The sequence below is a fragment of the Bombus pyrosoma genome, linkage group LG16, assembly GCF_014825855.1.
Source record: "Bombus pyrosoma isolate SC7728 linkage group LG16, ASM1482585v1, whole genome shotgun sequence".
Lineage (NCBI taxonomy): Eukaryota > Metazoa > Arthropoda > Insecta > Hymenoptera > Apidae > Bombus > Bombus pyrosoma.
In genome coordinates, this window is record NC_057785.1 from 8140020 (window position 1) to 8146413 (window position 6394).

The following is a 6394-nucleotide window of genomic DNA, read 5'->3' on the forward strand; positions in this document are numbered from 1 at the left end:
CGCTTGCTGGATATTAGAGGGGAGCTCGCGGCACGCAAGCGTTTCACATGGAAAACACGATCCAGGCAATTTTCGCGCGAGAAAACGACACGTGCCATAAGGGAGGGAATAAATCGTGCCCGTTCGTCCGTTTCGCGTCGAGCTCGAGCTCGAGCACGAGTCGCTTGGAAGGCGCGTAATTTCGTACGTAGCATAGCAAGTTCCTCCTCCTCTTGTTCCGTTTCCGCGTTTCTTGTCAGCAAAGACGGAACTTTCGTCCGAATCTTCACGCTACTTTGTCATCTGTTCCGCACCATTTCCTTTATTTGTTCGCCCGCGCTGCACCGATGCAAACTCCACCGGCGGCAACTTTCGGCGATTAACTTTTTTCGCCCGAATAAACAGTGAGAACGATGCCCGCGCGATCTCCGCGTATCGATAGCTCATCGGGATATGTCGCGCTAAAATAAACTGCATTATTAGCCAGCTGCGCCAAACTCCGTTGCCCGTTTCACCCAACTTGACGCTTCGTCGCATACCTACGTTGCGCTGTTCCAATTCTCTTCTCCTCCCTCTTCTCTTTCTCCTTGAAGTTAAAACTCATTGTCAGCATTAGGGGCGACTACTCGATACGCGCCATCGTGCTGCAGCGCTCTAGAATATTTCGGAAATCGCTGATATTATAATTTTTCTTTTGCGCTGTTCTCTTCGTTCCCTCTCCCTCCCTCCCTCTCTCTCTCTCTCTCTCTCTCTCTCTTTCTCTCTCTCTCTCTCTCTCTCTCTCTCTCTCTCTCTCTCTCTCTTCGTGGCTCGCTGTCAGAGCCTCCTGCTCTGTCAGACACGGACATAATATTTGAAAATCGCTTCTACACTGAACGAAATATATATAATGTATTGTGCGCAATGGTCCGATAAAGAACGAAAAGAGTTTCTTAATTGCAGCGAAACTGGCTATAACAGGGATATGGAACAAGGGAAAAGGTGAACGATTAGGAAAATGACGAAAGCCACGAACTTGGCTCGGGCCAAAGTGTATATAAAATTTGAAGCTAATCGATGAAACAGGAACATTCGAGGATATATCAATAATAATCATTGGTATAACGAGTCGAGTAGGAATCGGCGTTTATTAAGCCTGCGGTGGCACGTGGAATCGCCAGAGGGCACCGCGTTTATTCGTACTCGAATTAGCTGGTATCGTGAACGCGGTAATACGTAATAAATATTTATAGGGTTCGAGCGTATTCCGTATAGCGTCGATTCGTAAGCGCGGACTTGGCGGAAGCGGAAAGGGTAGTAGAAGCCGTTGAGCCTTATCCAGCCACTTTCTCGTGGACGATAATAGGCTCGTTTCGCTGGGTAAAATCTTAGGCTGCAATCAATTTACTTGAAACTGGTCTACGTGCGCGATTCACCGAGATAACCAACCTTCTAAGCCGAGGCGGCTTTCTCGACAGCGTAGATAGAGGGGACACCTTGGAGGCTAAGTTTTCTGAAAATGACTGACGGCGGATTATCAGATCGTCGGGAGTTTCCCCCGTAAATTATTAAAACTGCTCAGCGTCCAACGTCCGCGTTCTACGTTCACCGTATGTACCGCACCTCTGTATACCGTATATTGGTACATCGAATTTTCGGTGTCGAACGAGAAACACTTGTCGCGTTTCGACAAATATTGACACCTCCGATCTGCTACAATTGCTACTCCCTTTGTCGCAACGGGAAGCGCGTCCTTTCGTTTATTTATTTATCAGCAGCAGCCGCGGCTCTATACCATCAGCGAACGAAAGGTGGAAGCGAGTAAACTATTTTCATTTTTTCCTAAGAGATTGCTCTTCCGCCTTTAACCCCGCTACGGTCCTGCGACTTTTCTATTTTAACGTTGCTCTCATTTTAGCAAACCAAGTTCTCAAATTATAAAAAGAATTTTCCAATGCTTTGAGACGTTTAACAGACAATCGGAACGTGAAATCGTAGATGAGAAGCTTTCGCGCAACTGTGTGAATATCTTCTAACGTGGCGAATAATATCTATATAACTGGGTAAGAAGGACTATTTGTAATCTATGAAAGGCTAACCTGTATAACCTAAAAGCTAACAGCTGAGATTTAAACGTGTAACATTAAATAAAATGTTTATCACGTTTGATTAAGTTTTTGTAGCGTTTAGTACGATCTGAAGACACGCAACGAGAAGACTCGAGACTCCGTGCAATTACTTTGTCTTTTATTTTTTACAAAGGCGAGAATGCGGTGCAAACGGCAAAAATATCTTTTATACGCACGATGATAACACCGTAACGAAAAAATGGTAAGATTTTAATCTAACCGATACATACGTACGGCTACATATTGAGATTTATTAATCTGGGCTGCGGATTCTTGTGAATTATGAGAAATTTAAAATTACAAATACGTATAAAGTGCGTATAATGTGCGCATAATATGCCTATAATATGAAGAAACGTAAGAAATAATCAAAGTGAAGTAATTGCTAGAATTAAATCCTTATGTAGATCCAATCTACAGTTTAGTTGAAAATAATTCGTGTTATACCGTACGAGAGATTCCCATGGTATTAATTTATTTTAGAATTATCGAAGCTCAGCGTTGGCAATCATCTATATCAACTGGGTGTAGCTACTTTTTGCCTAACTCAATACGATTTATTTTCCCGTAGACAGTCGACTAGATAGTGATTCGTTCGTGCAACATAATCAAGGTTGACCGTGCGTCACCGAGCCGGACTCCCCGGTTCTACCGCGCAAACCTGCTCGACACGGACTTGCACGAGATTCAGACAAAGTTTACCGAAACCGAAATCCATAGTTTACTAACGACATATTCCTGTTTATTGACACGTGCCAGCCAAGCTTTACAATTAGCTGAAGGTTGGAATGAGTTTAGGGTGTGCGCGATAAAGCCATTGGCAGGGCTTCGCGGCCAACTCTCGTGTATGGCTAAAAACACCCGACCCCGGGATGCGGTCAGAACGGGAAGGTTCTCGGGGGCGAGTTCAGGGCCAACAGAATTTCCCAGCAACCGCTAATTGATAATACGCTTTAACCGTTCTTCTGTAAGTAACGAGTCAACCACATCGAAAGCGAGCGAGGGTGTGGAATAAAAAAAATATATAACAACAGCTCGTATGCAAGTTGGACAAAAATACCTGTAGAAATGAACGATGAATTAATAATTAGAAGCAACGCTTACTATCTTTCTATGGAATATAAATCGGTAGTTACGCGTAAAAGGGTAATTTTGGGACTCGGGGAGTCCAATGAACTCGACCTTGACACATGTCGTAGAAAGGTGTTCGTCGGGAAGGTCCCGAGTAACATGTATTTTTATCCCAGGCGTGGGATAATCGTGGTTCAAAAGTTAGGTTTCGTTAGATCTTTGGGGGGGGGAGGGGAGGGGAGGGGAGGGAGAGAGTCTGACAGGCTCGGCGTCCCTCGGTAACTCATGCAATCTCACCTAACCATATCTTACCACTGTCAGGATCGCAATCCTATGGAAATGCATACGCAATTTCATTTCTAACCACTTATATTCGAGTAAATGCAATCTAACAAGTATCAAGTTAACAACGATTGCACGGCTCTTGAGCTAAATCAAATGAAAAAAAGAGAAAAGAAAACTCATGGTCATTTATATAAGAAAGGCCCCAACTTTCATTTGTATTATACCTAGGATAGGGATGGGAAAGCTGTAGGCGCGGCCCCGCATCTAACCGGATGGCCACCTCAATGTACATACGTATGTCCGAAACATATTTGCTTTATCTTATGTACTATTTATTTCAAATTCTATAGTCAAAGTAAACGAGACGTTTTCTCCTTGTTTTAATGCGTGATTCCCTAAAGTATCGACGCGAAGCAAACAATTTCAGCGTTCCATAATAAAGATACGCGAGTAAGAGAAACAGAGGAAAAGGAAGAATACGATCGACAGAGAAACGAACGTATTCGCTGGCTGAGTAACGTGTCCGACCGCTACTGATCAGTTTTGGTCAACGACTATTGCGTCTCGATCGTGTTCAATCCTGCAGCTCGCGAAATAGGTGAAATTCGATTCGATCGCAAAGGGCAGCGTACGGTTCTGCTAAGGCCGAAGAAAAGGTCGGCTGATCGAGGTCCGTCTCGCAAAGGCAAGAAACTCTGGCCAGCTATATGGGAGGGAATCAAAGGGAAGAAAATTGCGCGCGATATATAGGTCGGGTCAAAGGTCGGTTTCGCCGGCGGTAGTGCCAATCAAACGAAACCCTTAAGCCTTTCGATCGGTCTCGTTCCTCCCGACTCTCGCCTTATAATTACAGTCGCGGTAATAGCTAGCAGTCAGTCGGGGGGAGGGGGGAGGGGTGGGGGGAAAGGGGGACGTGTGAATGCTATTTTACGCTTGACTTATAATTTCCGATTACCGACGCGCTACTTCTATTCACAAGGCGGAGGGCGAATAGTAGCCTCGTGCCAGCGAAAGACGCGGCAACTGCGACCCAAGTTTCCAACGTTGTTCTAATTACCATTGAAAGCGATGAACGCTTGGTACGAACGTGCTTCGAGGATGACCAGCTTTCGGCAGGACGTCGATTGAAAGAAACGTCAGAGTCGCACGTCACGTCGGTCCTCCTTTCTCCTCGATTCGTCAAATATTCGTTTCATTGCCGATTCGGAGAAGAAAAATACAAGACACGTTTTACGATCTTCGATAGGTACATTGATTTTCTGTAACGAGCAAACACCCCCAGGCGAAGATTTTCCTCCGAGGATGTATCGAATAATCGATGTCGCTGTATGCATTGGTGACGTCAGAAGCGTGGAATGCGCTCGCATTGCGCTCGTACTCCACCAAATCACTCCGTAATTAAAATACATTTCGCTGATTCGAGCGCGCACACCGCATTCCCGGAATACCGTGTCCGTGTCAGAGGACAGCTATTTATTCGGAGAAAAATTGCGGTGCCTCGAGAGTTTCCGAGCTACATACATCTCGAATCGACGCGACGATTGCCTACATTTCCCTCTTACTCTCTCTCTCTCTCTCTCTCTCCCTCCTCCTCTTCCTGGCACACCCTCCCCCCTATCCCTCTCTCTCTCTCTCTCTCTTCATCTATCGCCTCTCTTCATCTATCGTTTCTATCGTTTCTATCTTCGTTCCTTCCCCTTCACCGTCCTATTCCACCCTTCTCCCTCTTCGTCCCTAATAAATTAGTAAAGTTGCGAGCATCGAGGGAACAGATGCTCGACGAGCCGAGGGCCTTTACACGCGTGCTTGTACCTTCTCCCACGAATCGAATTGGCTGAAGGAAAACACAGCGTCCGACGTAATCCGTTGACACGAAGAAAATGACGTGTTCGAAGAGAGAGGAATCACGTCGCCGTGTAACATCGTGGATCAATATCTTGGTCGCCTGTTGCGAGATTACACCTTCTGCCTTCGGTATTTATTCGACCGCTAAGAGAACCAGATAAGAATGTCTCTTTTCGCGGTTTAGTTATTCGCCGAGACGAAGGACAGGTAGATAAGTACGCGAGCTTTTTACTGATAACTTTGCGTCGTAGCCAAGACAGCACCGCTGCTAACATCGGCCGCTGCGTCGCGCCGTATGCTCTTGAAGATGGGCCGTCTCGATCATTTCTTCGTCCAACGCGATTAAAAGCCGAGAAGAATTTTCCTCCGAAAAGATAAGAACGGGCGATGCAAACCGAATATCAATGTTCCAGCAGCACACGCATACCAAGGACTCGTTGTTCGTATCCGACTCGCGGCTTTCAGTTTAATGAAAACACATTTCAATCGCACCGGGGATCCAACGACGAGATATACTGCCGCGCGTTTCGATCGCGCAGCCATCGTTGTGAAATTGAGAATTAGGGATTATTGGGGAATAAGAAGGGAGGAATTATTAATTAGTCTCAACGTGTAAAAAATGTGACGAATTGCTCGCGAGCTGCGTCAACTTATTTATAACGTAGCCATCTACTTTCTTACGAATTCTTTGAAATTTTCACCGTCATTTAATGTATTATCTGCGCGTGATTGAATCTTTACAAGACCTAGCCTTACCAAGACTACGGAGTCTGACAAACGGCGTGCTCTACTTTTCACGAATATTACAGTCGCGGTATACCACCTTACCACCTTAAAGAGCGCGATGTAAATAATTTACGATCAAAGAAAATAGAAGACCGGCCGTCCGATATCTTTATTCGTAAACGGGTGAACGAAACGTTTCTTCCTCGACGTTGAATCGATAAATTGAAATAGCAGAGTGGTAGTGATTCCGATCGAGCCTTATCCCGTAGCTTTTCTGTCTTACGTCGAGCATCGTTCGGGATCAACGGCGCCAGCGTGACTCGTTATTCGTCGTCGTTGTATTCCGCGAACATGAAACGGAGAATGATGAAAAAGAGCCA